Genomic DNA, 12,133 nt, shown 5'->3' on the forward strand with positions numbered 1-12,133 from the left:
AGACTCAGGTTCACATCTTGTTTCTGTTGAAGTCAACGCGAGTGTTGTGGCTGACTCCAGCAGGACTAACACGAGACCTTTATATACCTGTGTTATCTCGGACGTAAGCAAGGTTGCGAATCGGAGCAGTCAGAAGCACGCTGGAGCGTTGCGTGCGCCTGCAGCACTCCTGACTGAAGCCATTTGGGGCTTGAACACAATAATCCTAGACAGACATTCAACACACCACACTGGATCTACTCTTTGTTTCTCCCTTTCTCTCAACCGATCTATTTTTTGTGCTAAACACCTGCTAAAAAGCTGTCATAGGTGCTTAATGACACATATTTCAGTAGAGTACGGTACATTCATCTGAGCAGAATTAATTGAAGCCAAGGACTCAGCATCTGTTCAGTTTTTCTGGGGATTGAATGATTACGGGCAAGCAACACCAAAGTGCAACTTATTGATCAAATGTACCCTCAGTGCCTTACTGCGCCTCTAAACGCTGCCTTGCGTTTCCATTACACGTTCGACTTGAAATTCTCAAGTACTCCTTTTACTTTTAGCTTTGAAAATCAGAACAATTTCTTTACACAGATAGCAAGTCACCAGGTCACCACAGTGACGATTCCTTGTTATTCTGCTGGAAGGAGGAACTTCACTTCTGAAATGGCTGGGTGAATTCCAGGGACACATTCATCAGTGGTACGATACACACGCACCTTTCCCTTAAATCAGGGAAAGCGTGCCTGCTTACACACAGTGAATTTGTGTTCAAGTGACCTTTATTTCTAAAAGCAGGCAGTATCACAGAGGAGGTCGGTTTGCCTGCCTGATTAACAGGCTTCTGACCAGATGACTTGCTACAAAACAAAAAAAAACAACCAACCAACCAACCAAAATCAGTCTGGGTACCAGTGAGGAAGAACAGCAGCGCTCCGCAGAACGTTAGTAATGCTGTTATTTTGGAAAGTATTGGCAGTCGCTTTTAAGGGAGTCTTTTACCTAGACACAATCACATACCTAGCTGAAGTCAGTGAAGTGCATGAAGTATTTGCTCAGGACGAGTGGAAAGAACAAGCAATGTACCTTTAGGTAGCCAGATTACTGCAGATAGTTAGTCACCACACCAGGCAATAGGTGATAACACAAGAAATATTGTAAGAATGACAGGCTCCCTAGTTGCAAAGCTGGCATGTTTTTTGTTGCTGCTGTTTGGATTTTGTTTGTTTTAAATCAGCTATGCATTCTGCCTGGCAAGAAGAAATAAACCGTTTGGAAACCCTCTTCCCCATAGCACCCAATGGGCTGACAGAGACCACTTGTGCACTCAGAATACCCTGAGTGTTCCCCCGTATGCAAGGGAACAGGAGATTTTACGTATTTCCTAAACACGGCTACAGCAAGGAGCCTAACTTTGGATGTCATACAAACTGTCAAACTTTAATAACGGCTGTTCGTGCCAAAATAGACACAGGAATAGGCAATTTGGTGCCAAATCTGGCTGTTTGTACCAAATAGGTACAAACAAAAAACCTGAACATATTACCTGCCTCTGAAACATCCATATTCAGTGAAAATTTCCCCACTATTGCAGTTAAGTCTCCTTTGTAGGGAAGGCAGATGCCAATTCTACTGTCGGATAGGTCTGCCATGTCCATGCTCAGTCTGTCAAGTTTTAATTCTTCTCCCTGGCAGACCAAAGATTTTTGGCTCTACAGTCTTCAGGCCCATTTATCAGATGAGCCTCTCACTGTCCTTTAACCTCTGCAACCAGACCTTTTTGCAGCTTGTGTCTTGGTTACAGCTAGGGATGGAAACCTGTAACATCTGGATACTCGAGATTAACAGTCACAGAATCATAGAATGGTTTGGGTTGGAAGGGACCTTAAAGATCATCTAGTTCCAACCCCCCTGCTACAGTATTCTGCAAGTATCTGGGTTTTAATATTCTACCATATTGTCTAGAATACCAAGGAATATTTTATGTGGTTGTAAACAAGTTGTTCTTATCATTTATGTTTCAATATAAACAAAAAGCACGGTGCATCTGCCCTCTTCTCCTTAGGAAGCTCCACTGAGAGGCAAGAATACAGCATATAGCTGAGACTAACAAACACAGAGCCAAAATTGAATGTTGGCATTCCCCTGTCTTTCCCAATGCTATCCAACTACTCTGAACTAGTGGAAAAAAGAAATTCTTGATTTTCAGGAAGAATATGACAGAAGAAGTGTGTTTTACAACATGCTCTTTGAAATAGCCTAGATTCCTTGATCCAGTGGCTCTGCCATAAACTTAGAAAATATTTCATGGTCCATAGAAAGGAGTGAGTGAGTTTCAGGCTCACATGCATACAGTATGCTTGTTTTCCTATTCTTTTAACACAAGAATAAGCTATACTGGAATAACCCCCTTCCATACTGTTACAGCTACGTTCCCTTTAGGGACCTGTAAAAGTTTTTAAACTAATGCATATTGGTGGCAATGGAGGGGAAAAAAAAAAAAAACAACCCACCCCCCCCCCCCAAACCGCCAACAAAACAAAAAAAACCCACTGGGCAGCAAATGCCCTCCACAGCACCAAAAAAAGCCCAAAAACTAGGTAGTAAGTTATTCAGGAGTATTTTCACTGAAGCTCAGTTCCTGAATTTCACCAGAATAACTACCAGCAGCCAGGTCAAAGTACAAACATCTGTGTACGTAAAATGCCCAGAAGACAGAGAGAAAATAAATACAGCCCATGGTGCTAAGTGACATATACTCTGAGACAGAAGGGGCCTGCTCACGCATGTTTCTCAGATCTGCTTCCAGAAGTTCTGTCTTCTTCCCAAATGAAGACTCGTATCCCTTTGAGGGCTGGCTGGGTCTGTGAATAAGCAGTGGTTAACATCCAAACCCGTCACTGTAGGGCTCAGTGCTTAGAGGCGCTGAATGCCATCTGCTTTCATCAACGTCAGCTGGGAGATTCATGATGTACAATACAGGCAGAAGACCCTCCAACATTGCAGGGCTGGAGAGTACTGTATAAGTTCTTGTAATAATTATTCATAACATCAGTTCCCTACAGACTTCTCCATGAAAATAGCCAAAAAGAGTACACTGACAGGGAGGGGGAAATTGCAATAAAGATATCCTAGCCATACTGACCGTCAAGCCTTTCAGAATACAACATTTTTAATGAATATTTTAAGAAGATTTCATGTTTTGATTGGGTTCCTCTTCCGTAGCTGCCCAACATTTTGGGATGAGGAAGGTTATTTATGATTGTTTGCTGAATATTTTCTTCTAAACATGAGTCATTGTGTATTTGGCTATTGACCTTTCCTGTTTAGAAGAGAAAATAACAAATGATTGAATATAGTGTAGTGATCATCTGTTGCGATGGGAGAAGCAGGAGGAGGTGCTTGGGCCAGGGTGTAGTGTTGCCTTCTACAGGGTGCAATCTGGATGCCACAGACTTTACATTACTTAATCTGACATTTTACCTTAGCTCTTTATCAAGCTTAATACAGTCTATAAAGCATAGAATATGTTAAGTTCACGTTAGTGCTACCTTTAAAACTTGAAGAGGTACACTGCTTAATAGCGATCATGACTTAGAGGTGACTAGTCATTTTAAAAGGCCTTTTCCTCATACATCAAAATGTAAAAATGCAAGCATCAACTTGTTGTTTAAGCCTCTCTGTTTTATGGGACAATCGGTGTTGCTGAGCAGCTTTCTTATTCACGTACAGATTTCTATGATGGAAGTATCACAAGGGCAGAAAACAGTATTTGCTGCTGTGTTAGTTCTTAATAAATTCAAATACATTTGTGAATGTAGTGCACGTTCAACAACTTCATTGTCCGGGGATGAGCTGTTCCCTACAAACACCAGAAAACCCCATTACACTTTCATCAAAATTATTTCCCCACCAGAGAGGACAAGAGTAACTACACTTCTTCACGATCTTTCTGGACTTGTGTATTAAATCGACATATTCGCTTTCTGCTGGAGTCTGCTGTTCTGAACAGCAAAAGGTAATGCTGCTATTTCAAAACACACCAGTCATGCCATCCCCTCCGAGTGCAAAACATTGAGGCACACAGAATCCATCACGTCACCATTCATAACTCTGAAATTTTCCCCATCACTATTTCCATTACCAGCCTCTGTTCCAAGGTTTATAACTTGGCAGTAAAAGTTCACGCTAGGCTGAAATTTGTCCTGCGAGGTTTAAGGAACCCAAGAGCTATTTTCTTTTTTACTACAGAATTACTTCTCCAGTTGTAGGAGACAAAGAGGATTGCTTTTACGTCAACAAAATAGGCAAAGAATCTAATGCCTGCAAACAGTTGTACCAAGCAATTTGTCTGTGAGAAATAATTTTTCTGTTACTCAGAATATCTGTCTCTCGAGCCAGTTGACCTAAATGCTCACAGTTTCTGCAATGCAGATTCCTTTCAATAGAATTTATTATCTACGTGGTAAAAATTCCTTAAATACAGTTAATATGGGAATACTAGGCAGACCATCATTATTAGCAATGAAAATGTATTATTTCATTTGCCTACAGAGACTCAGAAATACCGGGCCATAATTAGCTCCCAGTATACCACTGTAAATTCAGAATAACTATTGATACCATTGAGTTAATCCACAGGAATCGCAGTCTCGGGGAAAGCAAGAGAACTTGGTTACGGGGTTACAAAATTCAGCTTTAGACACGCAGTCTGCTTTTTATGGGCTTGAGCCTTAAAGATTCAGTCTAGCTGCTCCGTTCCCAGTATGGGATGGGAAACCGCACGCTTCAGGTCAGTACCAGGTCTGCCAGCCCTCCCCTGCAGACTGGGGGGAGGAATCGACAGTACATCTCAACAGGCTTCCTCCCACAAAGCTGCCGAGAAGCGTGGGGTTAGGGATCACAGCTCCACAAGCTTGTCTTCCTCTCTGCTTTCAAGGGCTGCTCCTCTCTGGATAGCGGAAAGGTAAGAGACTGCAAAAATCAGCCCTATAACTAGACAACCTGATGATGTATTTTGCAGCAGCCGAGTATTTTTCACGTTCTGTCAAGTCACTGAAACGTTGAACTTGAGAGACATAGCAATTGCAAGGAACGTTTTCCAAATAATCTCTGGAAATAGTAAAAGGGTGAGTACCAGGCTCCGGCACATCCCTAATTTCTGCTGCGGCCCAGGCCACAGCCACTGTGCGTGTCTCCGGACGGGTGACCCCAGCCCTCCAAAATTCTCTCCAGGCTGTGTGGGGAACTCCTCACCATCCTCTTTTCTAAAAAGAGGCACAAGGTGCTTGGGCCTAAGAAGAGAGGATAACCCTGATGGCTTACTGAGTAGGACACTCAGAAGTAGGGCTCCCAATACAGATCCTGGAAAACAGAAGCACAGGATTGCAATCCTATGTTTTAATCAGTACTTGGGATTTGGAGGGGGGGGGTTGGTTCGGTTTTGGGGCTTTTTGTTTTCTGGTTCTTTTGTTTGTTTGTGTTTTTTTAAAAGCTTCTTTTCCCTATTCTTGTCTTTTGAAGAAAAAATAATTTTTAATATATGAATTACAAAAAGCGTTAGGTGGGAGACACAGAAAAACAGCGATATAAATTGGTGAATTAAAGATATAACCATAGGAAGAAAGAAACCAAACAAACAAGGCACTGCAAACATGAGATGTCTGTTCCCAGTTTGAAGTCTGTTTGGCACCACAAATGTTTAAACAGATGAAATTTCTAAAAAAGAGAGAAGGAAGAGAGTCACATTTAAACCTGCTGAAGGAAAAATGTGTTGATGATCTGGTAACAATGCTTTTCAGAAAATTAAGGAAGCAAAATGACCTTAAGGTCATGTTTTATGGTCTTCAGCATAAGATCACAACAGAAAACAAAACTACTAATAACAAACAGGTCCAAACCCCCAAACAGAAAGAAGCTCCTCCGGCCTCTGCAGCATGCCAGAATGCTGCAGTCTATGGACAGAGACTTTCTGCTAAGGGTGGGAGCCTTCTGAAACAAGCTTCTCTGATTGTTATTATAATTTCCCACTTTTGAGAACCAGGGCAATATCGTATTTATTGAAATGCAACACAACGCAGTGTGTCTCATGAAATGATGTTAAGCTTTTCTAGAAAGATATGTGCAAATTTCTTACCACTACGATTTCAAGATTACTGATGTCCCCTGCCTTGTTTGTGCAATAGTTTAAAAAAAACCCCCAACCCCCCAAAAAAACCAATAAACCAACAGAAAACAAACTCCCATGGAACAAAGGAAACATGATTTAGAACATGAAATGAGCGATCTATTTTACTCTGTCTCTTGCAATTGAGAGGCACATCTATAAGCCTGCCTGGGCAGCTGAACATGCAAAACCTAGTAGTACTGAGAATTTACCAAAGATCTTTATCAGAATAAACTTGCATAGCTCTGCAGACAGCATTAATTATTTGTTTCTTAGCCATAATTTCCAGGAAAGATCCAGTTTGTCATCAAGATTGTGCCATTTTGATTTTCTGCTATATCCGGGCTAGAGTCAGTCCCAACTTGCTGGCAAAGCTGTGCCAAACTCACTCCAGGCTCAGCAGTTCAGTTCCACAGTTTATCGCAGCGGGAAGCTGGGAAATTAGGGGATGTCTAAATTGCTAACGTCGGTTGATTAGCTTTACATCCTGCAGGTACATCAGTAGCTGAGTCAGAGAGGTAGCGGCCGTTACAGCAACACAGGCGGACCTCTTGCTGTTTGCCTTTCAGCGTGACACAACTGTGTCTGAGCTCTGCAAACTCCACCACCAGCACTTTCTAACACACCCTGTGATGACAAAGGAATATGTCTTTTATCAAGTGCAATTTCATTATGGATTGGATGTACATTATAGAGGAATACCACTGGCAAACTGCTCCTCCTCTGAATCCCACTCCTCCCTCCCCAAGGGGAGTGTGGGGAGTTCACCTTCCCCTCCTGTAATTAGTAGGAAAAAAACCCCCTGAATTAGTGAACATATTGCAGCTTTCCAAGAAGTGACTCAGGAACTGTGACTTTAGTGACACTTGACTTAAAATGTGGGGGCAGGTCTGCACGTAGGTAGGATCTGCAGTTGCCAGCGGAGAAACAAGTGTGCTGAAATAGGCGAAAAAAAAACCCAAAAACATGAAGTCAATAACTGCACAAAATGAAGCTGTAGTAACTGATACCAGAGAATAACACAGCATAACACTGGTACACAAATGTATATTTTTACAGTGTGAAAGAAAGAAAAGTATTTTCTCATGCAGTTGTTTAATCTCAAGAACCAGATTCTCAGATATTTTGCTAGGAGGCCATCAATCTACTGGATCATTCTGGTAGATTTTGTTGCAAGTATTTGTACCTGATCCAAACCATCAATGATTACATCTTGAAGTCATAGTCGAAAGATACCATCATGATGAATATTATAGCTTTGTAAAATGAAGGCAGAGAAAAAGACAGACTCGTTCTGGCTATTGGAGACATTTCTAGCTGCGTAATGGAGATAATGGTGTGGTCACTTTAACTTCCAATTCAGAGACATAATCTGATCTCTTATGTGATTTAGGAAGGAATAATTTGATGTAAGGGGTGAGAAGTTGCCACTCCTGGAAGCAGATACCAATTTGCACCAGCGGTACAGCACTGCATGCAGGGAACATCGATGTCATTTGCTTAGATGTTGACGGTGATTATGTGGGCACCTGGGGATGCCTGTACACAACTGCTTACAAGCAACCCAGTTTCACGTAACCTTTTTGCTAGAAGCCAGAGTCCTCTCCAACATATTGCAGATAAGTTACAGAAAGTACTGAGGGATCTTTAGTTTATTTCTGCATGGCCACGAAAGGCAAGCTGCCGTTTAACGCCCTACGCGGTGAACTCAGGCTGGAGTGGCTTTATTGGCTTCCCTGCAACTGTAATGGAGCTATACTCCACTTCTTCCCGAAGCTCCGATAACGCAAAGGTTTTAACACCTCGGTGCACCGCAGCACCAGCTCTGCCTACATCCCGAGGAAGGATATGAGCACGCCGCACTCTCCCGTGTTGCGAGAGGCTCAGAAAAAGAGGATTTGTTTTTTACAGAGAGGTCTGATCTCATTTTCACCAAGAATCAAAGGATTTCTTTGTGAACAGAACACAAGACACTCCTGGTTTATTAATTTTAACTGGATGAGTATTTGACTACAGATTTAGTATGTTAAGAACCTGAGCATCATCTTTAAGTTTTACATAGTTATGCAAATGTTTATCTAAGTTAGCAAGCTCAATCATTTTAATAAGCCAGTATAGTCAACAGGAGTTTCTGGGACTTCTGGAAGACCATGTAGGATTAGTCTAAAAAGATGACTAATTCTTTTTAGAAATAAAAACCTGCATGTAAGGGGTCAAAGTGACTGGATTTTCTATACTCGAGTGTTATATAAGACCTGATTCTGCATCATTTATTGTAGTTTAGTACAATCGAGTCGTCAGTAGTTAACAACACAACATTTGAGAAGAGCAGTATTTAAGAAGAAACTATCCCCCCTATTCATCAGGAAACAAGTGAAAGGGTTTTCAAAAACGCCTTACTTAACTTTATTTCCTCTGAAGTCTGAGGCTTAGAACAGTTTAACAGCAAGAGAGAATTTCTAACGCTCCTCTCCTTCCCCTGAGAGCTTAGTACCTAAAATGGAAAAGTATACTATTTCTCACTAAAGAATAAAATAAATTAACCAGTATTTCCAGAAAATTCTCTTTAGAATATATTTTTCACAAATCCAGTAAAACCCTACTTGTGGGACACTAACTCACTGTGCTTAAGTCTCGCCTAATTAGACCTCCAGACGTACCACCTCCTCTAAACGAGCAGGCAGGGCTACATGTGCTGCCTTCAATGGCTCTGCAGAAGTCCCCAGCAATGGGATTTCAGAGTCCCAGCTGTCCAAATTCCCTCCCCAAAGGCCATGGGCAACTCACCAGGACATCTGACCCAAGTCCCAACCAACGCAGCTTCCAAGTTTCCAGTCCTGTTCTTCAACGAGGCAAACGAGATGCCTAGGGCTCAATTCAGTTACCTAAACGTGGGCATGAAGTATCCCCCGTACAGCGTCAAGGACCTCCATGGGGGCTGGTGGACAGGACACAGAAGACTGATGCACTGCTGGAGCAGCAGGTGGGCAACAGGGGGGACGGAGGGCATCTCAAGTGGCACTAACTCATGTATGTTTAGGCAAGTGACCTGAGCTCATAGCCTTTGCTGAGGATGCAAGGGGAAAAAAACCCAAAAAACACAAACTACAAAAAAAGCACAACAGTAACTCTATGTTAGTTAATGAAAAAAAAAAAAAAGTAAGCTCATGACAAAATAATGTTTATATGTGTTTATCTGGTCTGGTTTTCTTCCTCTTTGAGAGCATACTTTGGATTCACCCACACACAGGGCTTCTCCAAATCCTAGTATTTCTCTCCATCTTCTCTGCAGTTTCCCTCCTCCTTGGTAGGCATTTAGAAAAGGAGCTCACTGGTGTGAAAACACATTCCTGTGTTGTACTCTCCTGTGAGAATACGTTCATGCCTTTGAATTCCCCATTAGCAAGTCTCCTTCTAATCACCTTCCCCAGGCAAGCAACGTCCTTCTCTCTATGCTTTGTATCTGCCTGGAGTTCAGATGTAACAAACTCTTTTAAACCCAGCTGGCAACCACCTCTGTCCAAGAGGGCTTCATTTGATTCGATGATCGTTGAAATTTAACAGCCTTTACTAATTGTCCCAGCCTTTAATAATTGCACAGCATCAGGTGCAAGAAGTTTTGCTGGGATTTTCTTGATGTGGAGGTGAAGGACAACAGAGAAGGCAGTTGTCTCTCACATTAAAAAAGTTCGCAGTCTGACCTACAAACACATCGAGTCCCCAGTATCAGTTGTTCGCAGCCAAATTTCCCAAATTGTTAGCGTGTTTCATGCAATAAGTTAGTCTAATTATAAATGTCAACTACAGACTGTATTCTGTGCACACGTATATATATGTGAATACCCAGCTCCCTACTAAATGTCATTCATCCACTTTTAGAAACATTCATATTCAAAATTATTCAGATTTTCATAAGTGCCGCAGTGACAAGGGAACTTGTACTCTTATGTCAGGTGCCACTGACAATCAAAACTGCATCTGTCATTAGGCTGTTTGTTTGGTAATTATATGTGATAATAGGCTCATCTCCTGAAAGGTTTTCTACATAGCCCACAAATCGCAGCAAAGTAGAGGGGCTTTGGTGCAGAGAAGTTTGATTAAAGAAAAAACATCTATTGGAAACCATTTTTCCCCCAAGACATAAACTAAAGATAAATGCAAACCACAGTCCATCTGTGCATGCAGAACCTTTTGAAGCATGTGTTCTAGTCTTTATGTATTGCCTCTTCAAATAATCAAGATTGGTGTTTAATGTACTGCATTTGGCCGTATCTAAAAGCATCGAGTTACCACCACCACCGACACTTTTGCATGTTCCATACTGTATACTCGCTGGCCAGGAAGCTCTTTTTGTTCTGCATGTCCAGGTCTGATCATCATGGCAACCTGCTCCACAGCCAGAGTTCCTACGTGTTGCGGTCATAAAAATAACCAGATTCCTGACAGAAGACACCCCAGCAAAAGCCAGTTTTGCCTGCAGTGAAGTCAGCAGCACTCAGTGGGAACAGAATCTCATCCTGAGTTATGAAAAATGCCTGCCATCAAAATACACCACTTTGTTCGCATACAAAATGTGAGTAAAGAATCTCGTATCTAAAAAGCGAACATAGAGCTTCACTCAAAACACAGAGCAATGGTCTCAGTGCGGGGCCAGAAAGATTTGGAAACTGTAGAAAATATTTCAAGTTCATTAAATACCCCTAGGAAGCAATAGCACAGTGCAAGCCATGAAAATAAATGTTGACACAAAGAAAGCTATTTTTACATAATGACTATTAATTGTGAAATTCCTCCTGGGCAGCAAACGATAACAACTGTAACACCAGGAAAAAAGTAATTGCTTTGATTCAACATCCCAGCATGTATCTCTAGATCATAAAACCCCCAAACACCTGACCTCAACTACTTGAAAGAGGTCTTTATTATAATTTAGATTATTAGCCAGCTCAGTCCTTCTAAAAAATTCACTTCACGCCTCAAGCTTTACCATTTAACATACAGGTTGAATACTCTTCACTAATTTCTGTGTTGACCTATTTAAATGGATTTGTTGGCTCACTTGTTTTTTACTAATTAGGTACCATCTTTCAAATAATGACAGCTGGAACTTTCAAACACTTCCCCCCCCCCAATAGCCTTTAAAAAGATCTTTTTCCCAATAAATTACTAAGTGTTTTGCTTCAGGTCACAAAAATTCTAAAATGTTTTGTCTCTTTCAGGCTCTCCATCTTATTTTTTTCAAATTTCTTAAGACTTTCACTCACAAAATTCAACAACAAAAGAAGGTTACTCTCACCGAAGTTTCCTGGAAAACAAGGCAAATACACCACAGCAACCACTGAACTTGTAAATTCTGAGTAATCCCCATGAAACAATCTGAATTACCACCAAGCAGCTATTTCACAACTGCAATGGGGTGACCAATCTCAAAATGCCAAAAATCAGAACATTGACTGGAAAATTACAAATTCTATCTAAAATCTGAGGATTTATTCCCAGTAAATTGCTGCTCCCAGTGCAAGAAGGTATTCTTTGTAGCTATTGACATCAGCTTGCTAGAACGCTTCTCCTCAATTGAAAGTCAGTAATTATAACTAAAATAACTAAACTCAAACACACCAGACGACAGAGGAAAAGAAAACATTGCTGTTGTCAGGTTAGCTTTGCTTACATTTAATATTTGACAATGTTATTCCAAAGAAGGAGATCATTGTATTCTATACCTAAAAGAAACTGAAAACCAGAAATAGGCATCAAATCAAGCTTCCTGAAGTAATGCACTTTAAAGATAAAGCCTGACCCTTGTTAGCCCAGCACTTTACCTGTTCTGCGATACAGCTCCACAACACAGCACGTAAAGCTTTGTTTGTTGTACAATGATTTCTAGAACGTACACCCCAGCCATACTGCTATACAGATAGTACGCACATATCTTCAGGCCAGGTTATACGTACTCTCCTCTGTTCCTCTGCAAGCTCCCTA

The sequence above is a fragment of the Grus americana genome, chromosome 3, assembly GCF_028858705.1.
Source record: "Grus americana isolate bGruAme1 chromosome 3, bGruAme1.mat, whole genome shotgun sequence".
Classification (NCBI taxonomy): Eukaryota; Metazoa; Chordata; class Aves; order Gruiformes; family Gruidae; genus Grus; species Grus americana.